The following is a 21,098-nucleotide window of genomic DNA, read 5'->3' as shown; positions in this document are numbered from 1 at the left end:
TATAGACATCTGCTGGGGTTGTTGGGAAGGCAAGGCACAGAGGAGGAGATATCCTCTCCTTGCTCCAGACAACGGAGGCCGTACATGAGGTCTGGAACAGTCCTTGTCTATAAGAGACTATCCGGCAGGTGTTGGAACAAAAAGTAAGGAAGCCTGAGTCTACGATGACTGTGACCTGGGCTACCCTCATATGCACAGGACAAGATGCTAGGCCATAGCATTTTGTTTGCCCTTGCAGGTGGAGGGACCCCCATTAGAACCCAGGTCAGTTCTGGGCACTCTGTTCATAACCTGCAATGTCTTGGTGATTATCATAATGAGAGTCAGAGTCCTGGGGGCCTCAAGGTTCTGATGATCTGTCTCCACTTAGGACCCCAGCTCCTCTAACCTGGCTGGGCATAGAATGTGTCCCCAGGTGTGGAGCCACTCCCCCTTAAGAGTCTATATGTCACCTTCTTAGTGACATATTTAAAAGGTCACCTTCCACCCTGGCACTTTTCCCTCATCATTGAATTTCCTCCTGGAGTTATCCAATCCAACATTATCTTTCCATTTATTTATTGGTCTGTTTGAAAAAAGAATATGAGTGCCATGAGAGTAAGATCTTTGTCTGCTCTCCCAGTAACTAACTTGTCTGCACATAGAGGCCTGGGGGAATCCATCTGTGGAACATATGTATGTATATACTTGTGTGTATGCAGATGTGGATGTGGATATGGAGTTGGATATGGGTAGTGATGTGGTTACAGTGACCCTGATATATAGCTACAAACAGAAATGGATTTGAACATAGAAATGGATAGAGGTATAGATAGTACCATGGATATGGAATGTGGATAAAGATATAGATCAGCATGTATATAGATAGGGATACAAGTAAGAAATAGACATAGGTAGAGAAATAATATAGACAAGGGATACAAATGTTGATGCAAGTATAGATAGTCAACATAGGGCTTGAATTCCTACTTAAGTCAAAAGAGTCAGAAGACCCTGTTTGTGAAAATGAACAAAATTATGGAGCAGTTAGTTCTTCATGAGAGGGCAGTAAGTGGAAGTCGTTGGAGTTTATTAGTCATCAGCCAGAGAGAAACTAAAAGCACACTGTGAGAATCCTACACACCCACCACACTGGTAAAAATGAAAAGGCAGAAAATGCCAAATGCTGGCAAGGAGGTAGCAAAACCATGACTCTCGGCGGCTGGTGGCAATATGGCTAGGACAGCCATGAGAAGGCGGTCTTCTGGGAGCCAAGCATGGCTAAAGCTTCACCCTGGGAATAGAGACTTGGCGGGAATCCTCACAGACTCACACCTAGAAGCATGTGAGCACTGTCTGCACGGCTTCCAACGGAAAACAACCCAGGCATTCTTCACAGAGGCCTGGATTTGCACCTGCCTCCATGTAGTGTATCCATTCAACAGAACTCGGCATGGCATTAAGAACAGAGAACAACCACAGTTGGGTGGGTCTCAGCACCACGATACGGAGCAAAGGAAACCAGGCACATCCATTCTGAGCTAGGATCCCATGCATGTCCAGCACAAACCTGGCAAAGGTCCCTACAGGGGCAGGAGCTGGGAAGGAAGGGGGCTGCTGGAGCTGGGGGCCCATCCCCCACGTGTTTACCTCCCAGGAAGTCAACACGTTGCATTCTCTGACTCAGACACTACCTACATGCTCTACTTCATCTTGTAAGCTACAGTAAGAAGGCTAGAGGAGAAGAACAAGAAAGGCTAGCACAGCAGAGCAGGTGGAACTTGCCGAGCCCCAAAGCTCTTCTATCTGCTTTGGACCACATCTCAGCCAAGGTGACTGGAAGGCAGGATCATGTTGGGAACTGGAACCCTGGCTGCCTCTTTTCCCCCACAAGCTAAGGAAGAAGACCTTCCTTCTCTTCATTTCTCCCCTTTCCTCACCTCCTTCCTTTATCCCATTCACTATTTACATACTTGCCCTAAACATTTTCCAACTTCACAGCAGTAGCTTCACCATTCTTAGTTTTACACCCATTGATGATGTATCAGTGGCAGCAATAGGTGTTAAGTGTATTTCCATGTCCTGCACGGCTATTTGTTTTCTCCTCTCTGAATTATGCCAGGGAGTGAGCCTTCAAGAATGTTCAATAAGAAGATCTTCTGATAAAACAGGAAGTGATACCCAAGTCAACACATATGCAGTTGCAACAGAGAAACACAAGAAATATAAATAAGCAAGACGGCATGACTCCTCCGAAAGATCACAACTCAGTGATGGAACTCAAGCATGTAAAATGCTAGATGGAAGTTTCAAAGGCTTGGTGGTACAAATAACCTGAAGGACAATGACAACAAGTGGATTAATTCAATCCAGGCCCTGGAGAAGAGTTGGCAACACTGGAGGAACGTTCAGCAAAGTAGATGAGGAAATCAGCACTGTGGGTGAAGAAGTCAGCAACATAGGCAGAAAAAGTCAGCAAGAGAGTTGAAGGAGAGGGGGAGCATATAAATGCTGAAGATTCAAAGCTCCATGAATCAAACAAGGCCAATATGACCAATAGGCTCAACCAAGGAAAGGAACTAATATGAGGGATGTCAGGAAAGGATGAGGAATAGTACACCCAAATATCACGAGGAGGCTGGGGGATGACCATAACACCAATGTCAAAGAAATTTGAACTATGACCACAAGGCCAACCCTAAGAATCTATAGGATCAAAGAAGAAACTGAGACAGACATTAAAATTACAGAAAATTTATCCAATGACTATAGCAGAAAATACCCCAAATCTAGAGGAAAAAATTTACATCTAAACACATGACCAGAACCTCCCCATGACATGTCACAGTCAAGATGTCCAAGACATAGAGCAAAAAGATCAGACCAAGAGCTGTAAGGAAGGCCTGCTGCAGTGGTGCATGCCTTTAATCCCAGCAGAGGCAGGCAGAGCTCTGCGAGTTCTGAGGCCAGCCTGGTTTACATACATACATAGTTTTAGGCAGGCCTAAAACTACATACGTACATACATACATACATATATTAGAATGCTATAAGGTAGAAATGTCAACATACTTACAAAGAAGAACACAGAAGAATAACATCAGATCTTTCATTAGTAACCTTAAAAACTAGAAAATTGTGAAATTATACATTTCAAGTCCTAAAAATAAATACTTGTCAACCAGAGGAGCTATTTCTTAAAGTTGACAGAGAAATGAGGACATTTCAAAACAGGTACAAACCAAGGCAGTTCATTACCATCTAGTGAGCACCTCAGAAGATTCCTAAGGGAAGACCCACACACAAAGGAAGAAAGACAGCCTCAATCACAAGGGCATAGGAAAGAAAAACCTCACAAGAGGAATGAACAAAGGAATGCTAGACAGGGATCTCTTGTAGCTGAAAGATTTCCACATTGGGCACCATTTGTAGCTGAAAGATTTCCTATGTCCCACCAGGCCTGTTGGTGGTCAGGACAAATCTCTCCCACACACGTCCCCCAAGTAAACACACAGAGGCTTATATTAATTATAACTGCATGGCCATGGCTCAAGATTTTTGCTAGCTAGCTCTTATATATTAAATTAGACCATAACTATTAATCTATATATTGCCACGTGTTCCGTGGCTTTACCTGCGTCCCATTACATGTTGCTCCTTGGGTAGCTGGCTGGCATCTCTCTCAGCCTTCTTCCTGTCTCTGTCTTTGAATTTCCCACCTGCCTCTAAGCTGCCTTGCCATAGGCCAAATGGCCTTATTTATCAACCAATCAGAGCAACACATATTTGCAACATAAAGAAAGATATTCCCCCATTAATTTCTCATGTCCAACATGGTAAACTAGCAAATATCTGGGGAGAAAGAAAATAATAAACAAGTATCCAGTCAATTAGATAAGTAACCAGCAAAATTCCAGGGGTTCAATCTGGGAAATGGCTCAGTGAATAACGTGCCTACTGTGAAAGCATGAGAACTTGAGTTCAAATCCCTAGAACCCATATAAAAGTTGGGGTAGCAGTGCCTGTGAACAGACACCCAAAACTGACATCTGACCTCTACATGTGCATATGCAAATGAGCACATCCACATGCGTGCGTGAATGCGTGCACACGCACATGTACGCGCACATGCACTCGCGCGCGCGCGCGCGCGCGCGCACACACACACACACACAGACATACTCTAATTACTGGACATACCTTAATAATACCCTTAGATATAAATGGTCCTAACTCATCAATATTACAGAGATGTAGGAGTAGGTGACTGGGTTAAAGGGTGGGGAGTGGCAGGGATCCAATTATCTTTTGTTTCTAAGAAACACACCTCATTGGCAAAGACACCACAAACAGAGAGTCATAGAATGTAAAATGATTTGTCAAGTAAATGGAGGCTGAAAACAAACCATTGTGTGGTTGTTGACAGTTGGTAAAAAAGACTTCCAATCAAAATTGGTCAGAGGAGATAAAGAAGGTCCCTACTGCTAATAATGGAATAACTCATCAAGAAATTGTAAATATATAGACTCCAAAGGAGGCTCCTGATTTCATAACCCACTAGTGGACATAAAAATCAGATACATCCTGATACAATACTAGTGGATGATTTCAATACTTCATCCTACTCAGCTCTAGATAGGTGACCCCACATGAACATACATACATGTAAATATAAAAAGAATCATAGGGGAGGCCAAATTAATAAAATTAAAAGTAAAAAAAAAAAGTGAAGACTCCAACAGATCCCAATGAAACCCAAAGATTAATGAGGACATACTTAGAAAATATGTTTTTAAAACTGAAAATCTAGAAAGGATGGATGCATTCTATACACATATGATCTACTTCTTAAATAAAGTGGACATAAATAATTTAAACACATCCACACTAAGCAACAAGACTGAAACAGTAATAAAGTCTCCCAACAAAGCAATGCCCAGGGCTGGAGGAAGAATTCACTGCTAAATTCCACCAGAGAGAGAGAGAGAGAGAGAGAGAGAGAGAGAGAGAGAGAGAGAGAGAGAGAGAGAGAGAAAGGAGGGAGGGAGGGAGGGAATAAATTAGCACCAATGTTTCTCAAACTGATTAATAAGACAGAAAGGGAAGAAATGCTATCAAACTCAGTCTGCAAAGCCAGCTTTACCCTAACACCAAAACCAGATAAGTACATAACAAAAAAGAAAACTGTGGCGAAGAACATAGGTACAAACGTTCTTCATTAAATTCTTGCAAACTGACTCCAGGAACACATTAGTAAGACCATAACCAAGTCAGTTTCATTCCAAAGACGCAAAGCTGGTTTGACATACATGAATCAGTAAGTACAATGTTGCACATAAATACATTTAAGGACAGAAATAGCATGATTGCCTCAATGCAGAAAAGGCCTTCAATGAAGCTCAACATCCCTTTATGATGAAAATCAGCAAAGAAATCTGGAATAAAAGGAACATACATAATAAGGTGCCTGCTCTTTCCATACTTATTCCATATAATACAATATCAAAATCTTAGCTAAAGCAATAAAACAAGAGAAAAATAAAAGGGATATAAATGGAAGAAATAATTCAAATTATTCCTATTTGTAGATACCTTGGTCCTGCATTTAAAGGACTCTAAAGACTCCAGCAGAAAACTCTTGGAACTATAAAAGCAAGGTGGCATGACACAAAAGCAACACACAAAAGCCAGTAGTCTTTCCACACACCAATAACTTGCTGAGAAAGAAATTAGGGGGAAACCCCATTCACAATAGTTTCAAAGTGAAAACAAAAACAGACAAAAACCAACTAGGAATAAATCTAATCAAGGGGGGTGAAAGACATCTACAGTGAAACCTACGGCACTAAAGAAAGAAACTGGAGGACATTAATAGCTGGAGAGATCTCCCATACTCTCGGATTGGAAAATTAATACTATGAAAATGGCCATATTACCAAAAGCAGTCTACACATCTAACATATCCCCATCAAAATCCCAATTGTACTTTTCACAATGTTATAAAATTCCCAAAATTCATATTTCCACACAAAAGATCCCAAATAGCCAAATCAATCCTCAGCAGAAAGAGCGACGCTGTATCATAATACCTGATCTCAAACTATACTAGAGAGCCATAGTAACAAAAACAGTGCTGTGCTGGCCCCAAACCAGACATGGATAGACCAGTGGAATAGGATATAAGACCCAGAAATAAACACATAGCAACAGCCACCCTATTTCTGACAGAAGTATTGTATGCTGGAGAAAAGATAGCCTCCTTGACAAACGCTGCTGGGAAAATGGAATCTACACGTGGAGGAGAGTGAAATTCCAATCTGCACCTCTCAGCCTGCACAAAGATCAGTTCAAAAATGGATCCTACACCGTAATATAAGAACTGAAACTTTGAATCTTGAAAAAGGAAAATATAGGTGCAACACTTCAACACATAGCCAAAGAGTTTGAGATAAAGACTCCAATAATACAGGAGATAACCCCAATAATCAACAAATGAAATTTCATGAAATTAAAAAGCTTTTGCAAGGAAAGGGAACATTTATCATATCACCACATACAACACACTACACACAGAAAATGTAAAGCAGAATTAGAAGAACAACAACAAACCATAAGGGAAAGGCAGTCAGAATAGAAAGCACCAAGCAATCAAACAAGGGACTGGGCAGATGTCTCAGAGGTTAAGAGCACTTGTTGCTCTTTCCAAAGGACTCGGGTTCAATTCCCAGTACCCACATGGCAGCTTACCACTGTCTGTAACTCTAATCCCCAGGTATCTGACATCATCTTCTGGCCTCTGAGGCCACTATATATATATATATATATGGTGCACACACATGCAGTCAAAACACTCACATGCACAAAATAATAAAATTTTTAAAAATTAAAGAAAGAAATCAAGTGATAGGCCTGGAGAGATGGCTCAGTGGTTAAAAGCACTTTCTGTTCTTGCAGAGGACTCAGGTTCAGTTCCTATTTGGTGGCTCACAAATAGTTCCAGGGGATCCAATATCCTCTTCTGACCTCTATGTGCACCAGGCACTCACATGCAAGCAAAAACACTCATACACACACATACAATAATTTTTCAAAAAGCAATTAAACAGCAACAAATACTCATGAGGATGTGGAGAAATAGACACCTTAATAAGTCTCTGTCAGTTTGTAAACTGGTACAGCCACTGTGAAAATCAGTATGGAAGTTTCTAAAAAAAAAAACAAACAAACAAACACAGAACTACCACATCACTTTTGGGATAAATATTTGAAATACTCTATATCAACATACCATAGAGACATTTACACATCCATGTTTGTTGCTGCTTTACTCAAAGTAGCCAAGAAATGGGGCCAACTTAGATATCTGTCAATAGACAAATAGATAAAGAAAATGTGACACACATACATAACATAATTTTGTTCAGCTGTAAAGAAAAGAGAAGTCTAAAGAAGGTGGATGGAACTGTGTATCATTACGTTAAGTGAAATAAGCCAGATTCAGGAAGACATACTTCATGTTTTCCCTCATATGTGGATCCCAAACTAAGAGAGAAAGTGTGTGTATTCATGTGAGGGTGTACGTGTTTGGAGACCAAGGTCATTCTAGCATCATTCCTTGAGTGCAGTCCACTTCGTCTTTTGACACAGGGTCTCTCACTTGGCCCAAAACTTGCAGATTAGACTGGGCCAGCTGGCCAGTGAACCCCGTGGATTTGCCTGTTTCTACTTCCTCAATGCTGGGTTACAAACACGTATCACCATACCCAGCTTTTCTACATCGTTTGTGGAACCAAACTCAGGCCTTCACACTTGCACAGCCAACACTTTACTGGCTGAGCTATCACCCACGCCCTCTTTTGTTACTACTTTTAAATTTTAATTTTTTAGCATGTCATATATTAATACTGTATTTATATCATTTACTTCCTTTCCTCTCCCCCTCCACCTCCCCCCGTCCCCCAAATTCATGACTTCTTTATTACTGTCTCACACTTAAACACAAACACACACACACACACACACACACACACACACACACACATCAACCCACTGAGCCCATTATTGTTGTTCATACGTACTTATGCTTAGGGCTGACCACTTGGGGTTGAATTGGGACTGGAGAACCCATCACAGGGCTTGTCCCTAGAGGAAACTGATTCTCTTTCTCTCAGCAGCCATTGGTTATCTGTAGCTCTTCATCTAGAGGTAGGGCTTTGTGAAATTTTCCCCAACCATGTTGGCACATTGACTGGTATGGTCATTATGCAGGTCTTGTTTTGGCAACTCAACGTTGGATTTCATGGGTACAGCATCCTTGTCTCATCTAGAAGATGAGATATTAAGCTGGAGTCCTTGTCTTCTGGCACTTATAATCTTTGCAGCCCCTCTTCGGTGATGTTCCCTGAGCCTTAGGTGTAGGGTTGCAATGTAAATGTACCAGTTGGGGCTAGGCACCCCCAGTCAGTCATCCTCTGCATTTTGACCAGTCGAGCATCTTGGTAATAGTTTCCATCTGCTACAAAGAAGGAAGCTTCTTGATGAGGAGTGAGACTTAACACTTACCAGGCTGGGCAGCTGCACAAGCTGCAGGACCCCAGGTAGACCTGGCTGTGCAGGGACAGCACAATCAATGAGGACCTCCATTCCTTCTTTTTGGAGACAGGGACTCATTATGCAGCCCAGGATGTCCTGGAACTCTTGACTCCGCTATTTCAATCTCCTGAGTACAGGGATTATAGTTATGTGCCACTGAGCCTAGTTCTAACAATTTTTTATACACTAAAAATATCCAAAAATAAATAAATAAAGGAGAAAGCTGGCCATGGTGGCACTTCCCAGCTGTACATCTTTATGACTTTAGGTTAGGTAATGTTTTCTTAAACTTGACACTCAAACCATAAGCAACAACAACAACAAAAACAAAACAAAAAACACCCAGGTAAATTGGACCTTATCTCAAAGGATGCTATTTAGAAATTGCCTGAGGCATGTTGGCACATGTCTATAATTCCAGCACTCTGGTGACTGAGGCAAGAGAATTATGGGTTTGAGGCCATCCTGGGATGCACAACGAAATCCTGTTGAAAGAAAGAGAAAGAGAAGAAGATGGGAAAGGGGGACAGGAGATGGGGGGAACAGGAGAGAGAGGGAGAGAAGGGAAGAGGAGAGGCGAGGGGTAGAGTATGGGAGAAAAAGATGGGAGACAATATTTGCATACTATGTATTGTTAGGATTCTGCCACTCCTCCAGCTGCATAACCACACATGTGCAGTTCAGTAGCCAAGCAAGGGGCCTTACATCTTACGTCATCTATGCGCAGCGTGGTCACGCAATCTGCACATGCATGGCTTAGCTCCGTAAGCCCACTTGTGCTTGTGCAGGGAAATCCTTAAAAAGCCGGTCACAGACTCTCCCTCTCTCTTCTGCTCTCTCCTCCTCCCCCACTCTCTCTCTCCCTGCACGTGTCCTTCACAGGCCTGGTCATTCTCTTCTGTCCTCTCCCCAATAAAGCTCTGATACTGGGTTTTGTCGTGCCTTATGATCTTTCCTCACAGAGTAAAAGCGTCGCATTTAAAACCAACACGTATGCTATAAAACTCTAATATCCAGTATATAAAAAGAACTCTTAGAATCCAATAACAGAACCTAGGGATCCAACAACAGAAGAACAGGGTTTTTTTGTTTTTGTTTTCATTTTTTTAAAGCACAGTGTGTACACAACGGATTGTTTTCAGACATAAAGAAGAATGAAGTCACTTGGTTTGCAGGAAAATGGATGCAACTGAAGAAATCATATTACGCTAATTAAGCCAATCTCAGAGAAACAAATACATATTCTGTTGTTTGTTGTTTCTATGTTTTATATAGCAACACAGAATCATGTGTGTACATATGGCATGAAAGTAGAAGCAAAGCCACCTAGGGAACAAAGGGGGGTACGAGAGGGGCAGGGAGAACATGCTCACTATATACACCATATATCTGTGTGGAACGTCCTTGTGTGACACGATGCCATGGACAATAAACATGCACAGTGGAAACTTTTAATTATCTTAAAAATAACTTAATAATAGATATCACAATTAAAAATGGGAAAACTGAGCTGAAAGCCTATTTCTCCAAAGATACCTACGTGCCTGACAAATGCTCAGAAATTGCACAGTAGCATCAATTGTCAGGAAAATGCAACCCCAAACCACAACGAGGCGGTAGCTTACAGCCGCTGAGACAGGTATGGTCGAGAGACAATCCCAAGTGCCACCGACGATGCTGAAACACATACACTGCTGGGGAAGATGTGAGGTTGTGCAACGGCTTTGCAAAACAGGCTGCGAGTTCTTTGCACCATTAAACAGTTATTACAGGACTTGGCAAGTCCGCGTCTACATATATATCCAAGACATTTGAACATACGCCCACACAAACACTTGTATACAGATGGTGGGGGCTGCTGGGTATGAGAAGGGGCGGTGGCTGCTAATGGATAGTTTCTTTTTTATAATAAAAGTGTTTGGGAATGTGGTGCCATGTCCACAGCTTGTAGATATACTAAAAAAAAAAAAAAATCATTGAATTAGTCACTTAAAAGATTTGTATTATACAAGTCCGTATCTGTATCAATTGTTTAAAACAAGCAGATAAGACAACGGCTTTCAGTGAGCTCCCAGGATAGACCCCAAGCCTCTTCACCTTCTCCATAATCTAACAGTTGACAAGGGCCTGCTACAGACTTAATCTGCATTTACTCAGTGATGCCTGAGAGCCAGCTAACAAGGCATTCTTTTTCTTAAGATGCCTTGGGGGTGGGGGTGGGGGGCTTTATTCAACTGGCTTGTAGAGGTATTGTTGTTTTTCTTCTCTATTTGGTGATTATCTACCTAGTGAGGATGGGCCTTGGACTGTTTATAAACACCAGGCCCTGGTCAAAGGCTTCCATGGTGAAAGGGAGCCACAAACACTAAGGAATATACACAGCAGTGGACAGGGAGTGCTGTGGAGAAAACAAGAGTGGACAGGGCGGGGCAGAATCTCTGTTTATACAGATGCGTTCAGAAGGTGTATCTGCATGGAGCAACCCTTGTAGGTTCAAGGAAACATCAATGCAAAGGCCTTGGGCAGGAGCACGTCGGTCTATAAAGGAACAGTGAGGAGGCTGTTATTGCTGGAGTGGACTAGGGGAGCTAAGAGGTGAGACCAGCTCCTGGTGAGACTTAGAGGCAAGACACAGGTTCGTATCAGTTTCCTAAATTATGGTGGTACCCCCTGACATATCATTCCCAAACTCCCAGTGAACACATGGAACCATGGCCCATGCCAAACTCTATGTACACCACAGTTGTCAGCTTCTCTTTGGCATATCTGAATTGGAGGCCACTACCCCTGTGATTTAGGGCCATTAACTAAAGGGATTTGAACACAAACATTGTGATGGGAGACAGTCAGTCTGGCAACTGGGATGCCTACTAAGAGGCCAGGAGTATGTACAGTGCAGACACACGGGACAAGGAGATAACCCACCTCCCAGGCAGAAGAGAGGGCTGATGCCAGATTTCATTACCATTCTTAGAGTGGCAGGCAATTTAAAACAGGAATTGTGTATTTAGGGCAATTTTCACTTAATGTTTTGGGGACACGGGTGACTAAGTAAACAACACTATAAGACCGCTACAGATGGAGGAGCCTCCCTGGGCCACAATCTTATGACCAGAACATGCTGTCCTATCTCAGTTTTGGAAGCTGGAAGTCTGAAACCAAGTGTGGGCAGGACAGGCTCTTCTGAGGCTCTGGGAAGAGCCCCCCCTCCACCCTGCCCATTTCTCTTCTGGTCTCTCACATCAGGCGATCCTTGGTAATGCTTGCCTTCTGCTGCCTCTTGGTTCTCTGCCTCCACCCTGCAGCACGGCCCTCTGTCTCCCCCTCTTCTCTGTAGAACATTACATGGCTTTAGGGGCCATCCAACCCAGTGTGACTTCACCATAACTGTTCAGATCCCAAAGACCCCATCCACGTGCTCCAGACAGCGCAGATTTGGACCACCCCACTTTTTTAAACCTGCCTAGTGGGTTTGTTTAGTTATCTATTGCAGAGATGATACTCAGGTCCTTGCGTACACTAGGCAAGTTCTGCCCATGTCTCAGCTTCTCCAAACACTTGATGGCTTCATTGCCCCCAAATGAAGCCATAGCTGCTGACATGGAGGGATGGCAAGGCCGACACCCCTGGGTATCCTCCCCACTGCTGCTGGGTGACTCTGCTCCAAATGAACCTACATGCCAGAAGCTTTCCCTCCTAGGAACGGTCTAGATGGAAGCCCCATTGTGGTTTGGATCATTTCAAGACTGTGCCTCTTCCAGGCAACATCTGCCTCACCCTCCTGAAAACCGCTGGTCATCTTTTGCTACTTTTAATTTTCTTGGATTTATGTGATATGATGGCCTGTACTGCCAAAGAAAGTTTGGAAATATCTGCCATATGCCACGTTACCTCAATGAAAGGCATGAGGATTAAGGGGCCATGGCCACTAGGCTCCAAGTACATCCCCACTTTAGACTCTGGCCCATATCACTTGATAGTCACATTTGAGGAGGGAACCAGGCGTACTTCTTAAAAGGAAGAACACAGACCTGTGGGACAGATCACAGTAGGGGACAGGGTTGCCAATCAGACCTCCCCCAGTGGATCTGACCCCCCTAAGATTGCTACAGACTTTTGCTAAGAATGGCCCTTCATTCACATGTACATTCCAAGTTTGTTTTCTATGGCTGTTGTGAACACTATGACCAAAAGTAATTTTGGAAAGAAGGGATCTATTTGGCTTACATGTCCCTAGCACGGCATATCATCAAGGGAAACCAGGACAGGAACACAAGGCAGGAACCCGAGGCAGGAATCACAGCAGAGACCATGGAGGAGTGCTGCTTACTAGCTTGCTCCCGTGGCTTGCTCAGCTTACTTTTTATCCAACTCAGGACTACCTGCCCAAGGATGGTACTACCCACAGTGGGCTGGGCCTTCACACACCAATCATTAATCAAGAAAATTCCCCGCAGATATGCTCACAGGCCAATCTGAGGGGGCATTTCTCAATTGATGTTCTCTCTTCCCAGATGATCCTCACTTGGGTCAAATTGACAAAAACTAACTAGTGTACCATCCCAAGAAAGGGCCAACTATTGGTGAGTCATAAAGTGATTAATTAGGTCATGGGTCTGGAGGAGGCCTCTGGTGAGGAAGGCTAGGAGATAGAGAGAACCCAGGTATGGCCTTGTTAGGGTCAGGCAGTAGGTCTGGGTCTACACTGTTGGGAAGGTACCGCGCCCCCAGAGTGCTACTAGTCACCTGTCCAGAATAGCTGAAGGAATCTCTGTAGTGGGTAGCTGTTCCAGCTTTGACCCACATTGAGGCTTCAGTAACTGTCATGCCTACAATGTGGGACCGAGATAGGAGCCCTTAAGACCTGAGATCCAGATGTGCCGGCTCTCTTGGTTCCTGGATCCTGGATGCTGGAGGTAGACTGAGCAGAGTTTTCCAGAGAACACTGCTGGACTGTGCCACACCTTTCCCGGACCCTGTAACCTACCCCTTTACTTGTAAGTTACCCCACAAAATAAACCTCCCTTTTAACTATGTGGAGTTACCTTAATACTGCAACCAATTGGAATCACTGGGACAAATAGCCTTTCCACCTCTCCTTAAGCCTCAGAATCTGTGACCTTGCATGGGCAATAGCTGGCAGGCCCAGACTGTCCCATTAGAAGTGGAAACACCCAAGATAGCACCATGCTCTACACTAGGTTTCTGAGGCATGCAGTATTTAGTCCCAGGGACCAAATGGTCCTCAGACACACAGCAAAGTGGGGTCCTATCCAAGCCCTCCAACTGCACAGCCAACATAGAATGGAAAGTCAGTGTCTACACACAGCTCAGGCTGGCAGGGACTGGCAGGAATTGCCAGCTGGGCCAGCTGGTTCTACATCCCTCAGAAAGAGCTTGCTGGGGGAACTCTGGCATGTGGTATTGGGCTACACTACCCATCCGTGGTGTCCATGACAAAGGATACTGTTGTGAGATATTTGATTATACTGTATAAAGATATGTCACTGTGATTGGTTTAATAAAAAGCTAAATGGCCAATAGCTAGGAAGGGGTATAGGTGGGACTTCTGAACAGAGAAAGCTCTGGAAAGAAAAAAGGGGAAGTCACCAGCTGGATGCAGAAGAAACAGGACATGCAGGAGAAGAGGTAAAAGCCACAAGCCACATGACAGCACATAGATTAATAGAAATGGGTTAATTTAAGTTATAAGAGCTAGTTAGAAACAAGCCTAAGCTAAGGCCAAGCTTTCATAATTAATAAGAAGTCTCTGTGTCACTATTTGGGAGCTGGCGGGACAGAGAAAGACTCATTACAGGATACTCCTGCAGCTTTACCAGACCCCACCCCAGGGTCTTGGCACTCCTTAGTCAGGTGATGATGCTCTTTGGGAACAAGTAAGTGTGGGTTCCATGTATATTCTTAAAGCTAGCTGACTCAGTGCCCTCTGCAGGTGCAGCCCCTGAGGGAAACAGCACAAAACCTGTAGCAAGGTCTGATAGGATGACGGAAATGAGGCTTTGCCTCTTAGAAAATGTATCTTTGGAGCATGTACCTAAGACACCCAGCACAGCTGCCAGGCAGGTCTCTCGTCCCCATTTACAAGGATGTGTCCTGGAGGGAGGAAGTCAGTCTTCAACCCAGGTTAGTCTGGGCCGTTGAGGATTTCCTGTTCCCAGTTGGGGAAAGGGAGTGATGCACTGAGGATCCCAGACCAGGAGGGAATGACTGTGAATGTACTGAAACCCAGAAATGTCACAGGAGAGGCCGTGAGGAGAGGCCAGATCTGCAGATTGAGGCCTGGGTTCACTCTCTGCACTCCAATCTCTAAGAGTCAGATTCCTTTAGCATTCCAGTCCTAGCATGAGGACCAATCAGCCGATGCACTACTGAGCAGTGTCCCTGTGCATCTGGCAATAGGTCCCTGCTGTCACTTGTCACTCTCCCTGCAGTGAGCAGTCTGCATGCAGCTTGCCTGGGCCTGTCAATACAACCCTACATCTTGAGGGGTCCTCTCACCATTCTGCAGGCTTCAGGAAGTACCATTTCTGCAGCAGCTAGAATGCCTTCCAGAGCACACCTACACACATGAAAATAAAAGACCACAGAGACTGACTCAGTGGTCTGTGTTTGTAGCTGAGGGAGACATTGGTGTGGGTGAGGGATGCAAACAAGTGTGAAAACAGACGTCTACTGGAGCCCATGGCAAGCTACCTCACATCTACAGAGGTCAGGGGACCACACTGTCCTTTGGCTGTGGGACCCCTGAACAGATAGATGGTGAGGGGTGCTCAGTGTGGTAGCTGGGAAATGTCATTCCCACCAAGATCAGCAGGAATCTAGATCACAGGCTCAGACTCTGGCCTAACGGGACACCAGAACCTAGGCTCCCTGCTGTTGGCTGACATGAACAGGGTGATGCAGGAAAAGGACTCAAGCCTGTCGTGCCCAGAAGTGGCCATGGGTCGGCTTCACTTTCCTCAATTCCTCCTCACTCTTGTTGGACCCAGAGGTGGGAGTCCCCACAATACTCACAAGATGACTAGAACAGACAGATGGGGAGGTCCTTCTGGATGATGGCCATACCAAAGACACTGAGCTCTGACCTGACCTAGGCCATGGGTATACACTCAGAGATCTGGGGGAGGGCACCATGACTAAGGCCGGTAACTGGTCCAGATCAGACCAGAAGCAGGAGCTTGGAGTGCAGCAGCTAATCCAGGTACCCTTGTGTGTGAGTATGAAACCAATACCTCACCAGTCAGCTGACGACACCTCCAGACTTGAAAGTATCAGGATGTGCGACACAGAACAAGGAAGCTGTGACAGTTTGAATGAGAATGGCCCCCACAGGCTGTTTGAATACTTGATCCCCCTTTGGTGAAACTGTTTGGGAAAGAGGGGGAGGTGGAGCCTGTAGCCATGTTGGAGGAGGTGTGTCACGTGGGTGGGGGTTCAAAAGGCTCCTGCTGTCCCCAAGTACTCTCTGCTTCCTGTTTGTGGATCAGGGTGTGGGCTCTCAGCTACTACTCCAGTGCCATGGCTGAATGCTTGTTTCCATGTTCCCCACCATGATGGTGATGGACTCCTGACCCTCTGGAACTGTAAGCCTCAAACTAACTCTTCTGTTGTGGAATATTACTTTGACTATGTAAAGGTGTGTTACATTTGTTTATGCTGAGGAATATTAGTCTAACTGTGTAAAGGTGTGCTACATTTATTCATGCTGCATTTGTTTAATTACGTAAAGATGTGTTACATTTGTTTCACCTTGTCTGCCTAAGACACCTGATTGATCTAATAAAAAGCTGAACAGCCAATAGGCAGGAGAAGGATAGGCAGGGCTGGCAGGCAGACAGAAAAAGCAAGAGGAGAAATCTAGGCTTGGGGGAGAGAAGGAGGAGGAGAGAATGAGGGAGAAAGAGAGGGACATGCCCAGGGCCAGAAGCCAGGCAGCCACCAGCCAGCCAGACACTGGAGGAAGCAGGAAAGTTAGACATAAAGTAAGTAAGTAAGAAAGTAAGACATAAAGTTAGAAAGAAAGTAAAAAGCCCAGAGGCAAAAGGTAAATAAAGAGAAACAGGTTAATTTAAGTTAAAAGAGCTAGCCAGAAACAAGCCTAAGCTAGGCCAAGCATTCATAACTAATAAGAAGTCTCCGTGTTATGATTTGGGAGCTGGTTGGTGGCCCAAAAGAAACCTAGTATACCCTGCTATAAGTTGTCTTGGGGCCATGGTGATGGTGTTTTATCACAGCAACATAAAAATAACTATTGTCAGTCCTTAAGACATAGGTGATGGACCAGCAAGTCCAAGTCTGTAGGCCAGACCTGGGAAGGCAGAGAGACCAGACCTGGAGAACAGAGGCTTTGGCCTTGATGAGCACCAACAGGAGGAGGCTGGGCTGCAAGACCCATAGGAATTAACATCTTGCAACCATTTCTAGCAAGACTGCCTGGAGAGGGAAAGAGAGGCAAGGGGCCTCAGTGCTAAGCAAGTATGCTTGTGTGTGTCATGTGGGAAAACTGTGTCCACTGGAGAGGAAGACCTTACTTAGCCATGAGGCCTGCCTTCTAGTGGCTTCAGACCGTCAATGAATGGGTGATGTGGCCTGTGTTTGAAGAGGAATAGCCCCATAGACTCATAGATTTGAATGCTTGGTTATTAGGGAGTGGGGCTACTTGACAGTGATTAGGAGGTGTATCACCAGGGGTGGGCTTTGGGGTTTTCAAATCCTCAAGCCAGGCCCAGTGTCTCTTTCTCTGCCTGCTGCCTGTGGATCTGGTTAAAGAACTCTCAGCTACCTCTCCAGCACCATGTCTGGCTGCAGGCCACCATACTTCCTGCCATGATGACAATGGACTAAACCTCTGAACTCTAATCCCTTTGTAAGAGTTGCCATGGCTATGGTGTCTTTTCACAGCAATGGAACATTGAATAAGACATGGCCCATCTGTGACTCCCCACAAGACTCTGTACCCAGGAAAGGCAGAAAACCTGTCTGGGAGGCAGGTACACAGCAAGGAGCCATAGTGTTCTTTCTGGAAAACCATTCTCTCCTCACCTGGCCAAGCTCAGTGGCTTTAGCAGTAAAAGAGGACAGGGTCATTCTTCCAGGCCACCAGAGTCATGAAGGCGGCTGAGTGAGTTCGTGTGGGCACTTGCAGGCCCCATCTGGCTCTTGAGATGGAGATGATCTTCAATGAACTGGTTGGTTCAACTTTATCAGGTCTAACACAGAGGCGCCCTCCTAACTGCTCAGGTAGACCTGATGACAGGTGAGGGTCAGGACACCTGTGTGAGAGAATCCACCACTCTGCTGCCAACTCTGAGGTGTGAGTCACTGATGAGGTTAGAGAGCTTTCTGGGCTGAGGGGCCCCCAGGTGGCAGCCCACAGGGACTAGGCAATAGGAATAACCTCATGTTAAACAGGGTTTAACTGAGCACCCCGCTGGGCTTGTGAGCACAAGGAGATGGCCACAGTGGCAGGTAGGAAAAAGCTGGGATGCCCCCCAGGCTCCATGCACAACACACACACACCCTGGTGGCTACCCTGCTGAATTTGGGGGCTGGGCTCAGGACAGGTCTCAGCATCTCCATCCCAAGAGGACCAGGCAAGACTCTGGAGCCAGAGTCAGGCTTTGCTCAGAGAAAGAGGTCTTTCCAGAGAAGCAGCTCTAACATGCCTACCACGGGGCTAGGCTTCGCATGATCCCAACTGTTCAAGGAAGAAGCTACCTAGACAAAGCCATCCAAGGTCAGGACTCAGGAGGGATTGCAGAAGACAGGGCACAGGGCTCCATCAGGCACCAATATCATCACTGTAGCACTGAGACCACGGTGCAACTATCCATGAGGGATGGACGTACCATAGAAGTACTACAGCACTCCCCCCAGTGACAGCTTGTAGCTACAGCCCCTTTAGATCTATGGGCTACTTGGCTTGCTTAGCCTTGCTTCACTAGAGCTGAGCACAGCAGAGGAACTGGTTTTGACTCCAGCACACTCCTGACGGCAAGCATCTGTCCTGAGGATTGGTAGCCTGAATCAGACTTTCTCCTCTTCCCGCCCATTCCACTATTCTCAGTGCCTCCGGGCTCCCAGTCACACTCTTCCCACCCACTCACCCATCTGTCCTCACCCAAAGCACAGTCTGCTGCTACCAAGGAGACCTGTAGCTGACCCGCTACACCAGAGGTTCTCAACCTGTGGGTTGTGGCCCCTTTGGGGTTGAATGACCCTTTCACAAGGGTCACTTAAAACCTTCGGAAAACACAGGCATTTGCATTATGATTCATAACGGTAGCAAAATTACAGTTATGAAGTAGCAACGAAAATAATTTTATGGTTGGGGGCCACCACAACATGAGGAACTGTATTAAAGGGTCGCAGCATTAGGAAGGCTGAGAACCATTGATCTACACCCAAGTCTATCCCTGTGACATCTGAGCCTCTTGTGCCCTCCTACAGGAGGGTGCTGATCCAAGTGAGTCAGTCACAAGTGTCAAAGAGACAAGCCAGTCTGGAGGACACTGCTGTAGCTCAGAGCCACAGAGCCACTGCTACGCCATGTTTTAGGTGGAGGCTCTCCTGAGACTTCTGGAATCCTTGGCTAAACAGGGAAAACAAAAGAGGCAGCTCCTTCGCGGCACAGGAGCAATCATGTGAGTGTATTTAGACATGTGTCTATTGGATCTGATGACCTGGACCCCTTGTGTAAGCATTGTACCATAGAGAAAGGAGGGCCTGGACCCAGCTACCCCACGGTTAGGTGGGGACCCATCTATTGCAGTTCCTCACACAGCTGGGAAACCCAGAGACTTTCTGGCTGGCCAAGAATTTTCAGGCATCTCAAAGGAAACAGAGCAGCATCAGTGTTCTTCAGGGCACTCTTGGAAAGCCCCAAAGGCCACTGCCTGGTCACTGCCTGGCAGAGGTGAGCCCCACCCTATCCAGCCACCCCAGCCAGCTTGACCGAAGCTGAGTGGAAGTGGAAATGCCTGGGGGGAAGTACACCGGATCTGGGAAACTCTCCAAAGTCACTGCCCTCCGTGGCCACCTTCCAGGAGCCAACACCGTCCTGTCCTCTCACCCTCCTGCCCACCCATCATAACTCCTTCCTGCCCAACCCACAGCCGCTTCTCATATGATTTCCCACCCTGCACCTGGACCCCTTCAGGGATGTCCCAGACAGCCAAACAGGCAGAGGTAGGAAAGCTGATCCCAGGCCTGGCTGAGTCTCTGGGCTGCATGTTTGTGGAAAGGCTGGGGACAGCCACACATCTCTTAGACTACACCCACGGGGCAGGAGAATGCTCAGTGGGCCTCCCACATCTTGCAGCTCTCACCTTGGCCCCAGAGGAGCTGACTAATGATCAAAACCACACAACACAATCCATGGCCCCTTACAGTAAGTCCTGTGAGTAGGGCCACTGGCCCACTTTCCAGAAGCACAAACTGAGGTTGGAAATGTAAAAGGAACTGTCCAAGGACACAGGCCTGGAGTTAAAACCAACCCAGAGCCTGATGCAAGAGCTGGGCTCAAGAGGAAGGCTCAGCCTTTGGTTAAGCACAAAAGCTGGTGGGCATACGGCCATTCCTGAGAACTCAGGCACATTGCTGTCCTAGGAAGAGGTTCTGGAGGGAAAGCATGGCTCCGTCCACACCCAAACAAGTCTGGACCAGTGTTACACACCAGGAACAGCTCTTTATGGACAGGACAGTCAGCACCTGCCATTCACCCTGTGGGAGCCTTCTCCACCCAGTGTTTCCTGGGCAAGGAACAGCATCCTTGACCGAAGGATGAGTCTCACAGAGAGACAAGGAGAGGGAAAGGAGGAAGGCCACCCTCATGCCACTGCAGCTTTTCCTGTTGCTTGGCAACAAGAGGAAGCAGGAGTGGGTCAGAGAAGAGCCCAGACCACATGTGTAGCACCTCCTCTGTGGAGTGGGATGTCTCTGTGGAATATCTGGACCTAGAATCTGGGGGACAGAGCTGAGAGAGTGCCTGTTGGCCAGGAAGCATCAGACAGTTACCCAGGAGACCACAAACTGACACCCCCAGCCATGGGCAGCCTGGCTTTGCCCTAGAGCATATCTAGTTCTACAGAAGCCATACCTACAACCTAGAGGGGGCAGCCCATGCAGAGGGCAGGGAGCAGTGAAGCTGGGCTGCACCTCACCACCAGTGCGTCTCCTAATTGCCCATTGGGGGTGACCATGTGGGCAGGTGGTTCTCTGGCCCTAAACAAAAGAGGAGGAGTTGGAGTCACCACACTTTCCAAAAGAGTCAAAAGAAGGGCAGGTGCACCATGCTGGAAAGGCTCAGGGGTACAGGGGGATGGTGAGACACAGGCAAGGGCTGAACCTCCCTATTGGCAGCCCCTGGGCAGGACCAAGGTACTGGTGATGGATAAGGGAGACACTGGCCAGGCCTCACATGACCACTTGCTGCCTCCTAATCAGCACTGTACACTAAGCCTCTTTTACCCTAGGGAGAACCACTAGGGCACCTGTGGGGGTATTGT

This window comes from Peromyscus eremicus, chromosome 3, assembly GCF_949786415.1.
Source record: "Peromyscus eremicus chromosome 3, PerEre_H2_v1, whole genome shotgun sequence".
Classification (NCBI taxonomy): Eukaryota; Metazoa; Chordata; class Mammalia; order Rodentia; family Cricetidae; genus Peromyscus; species Peromyscus eremicus.
Note: the sequence above shows the minus strand (reverse complement) of the source record.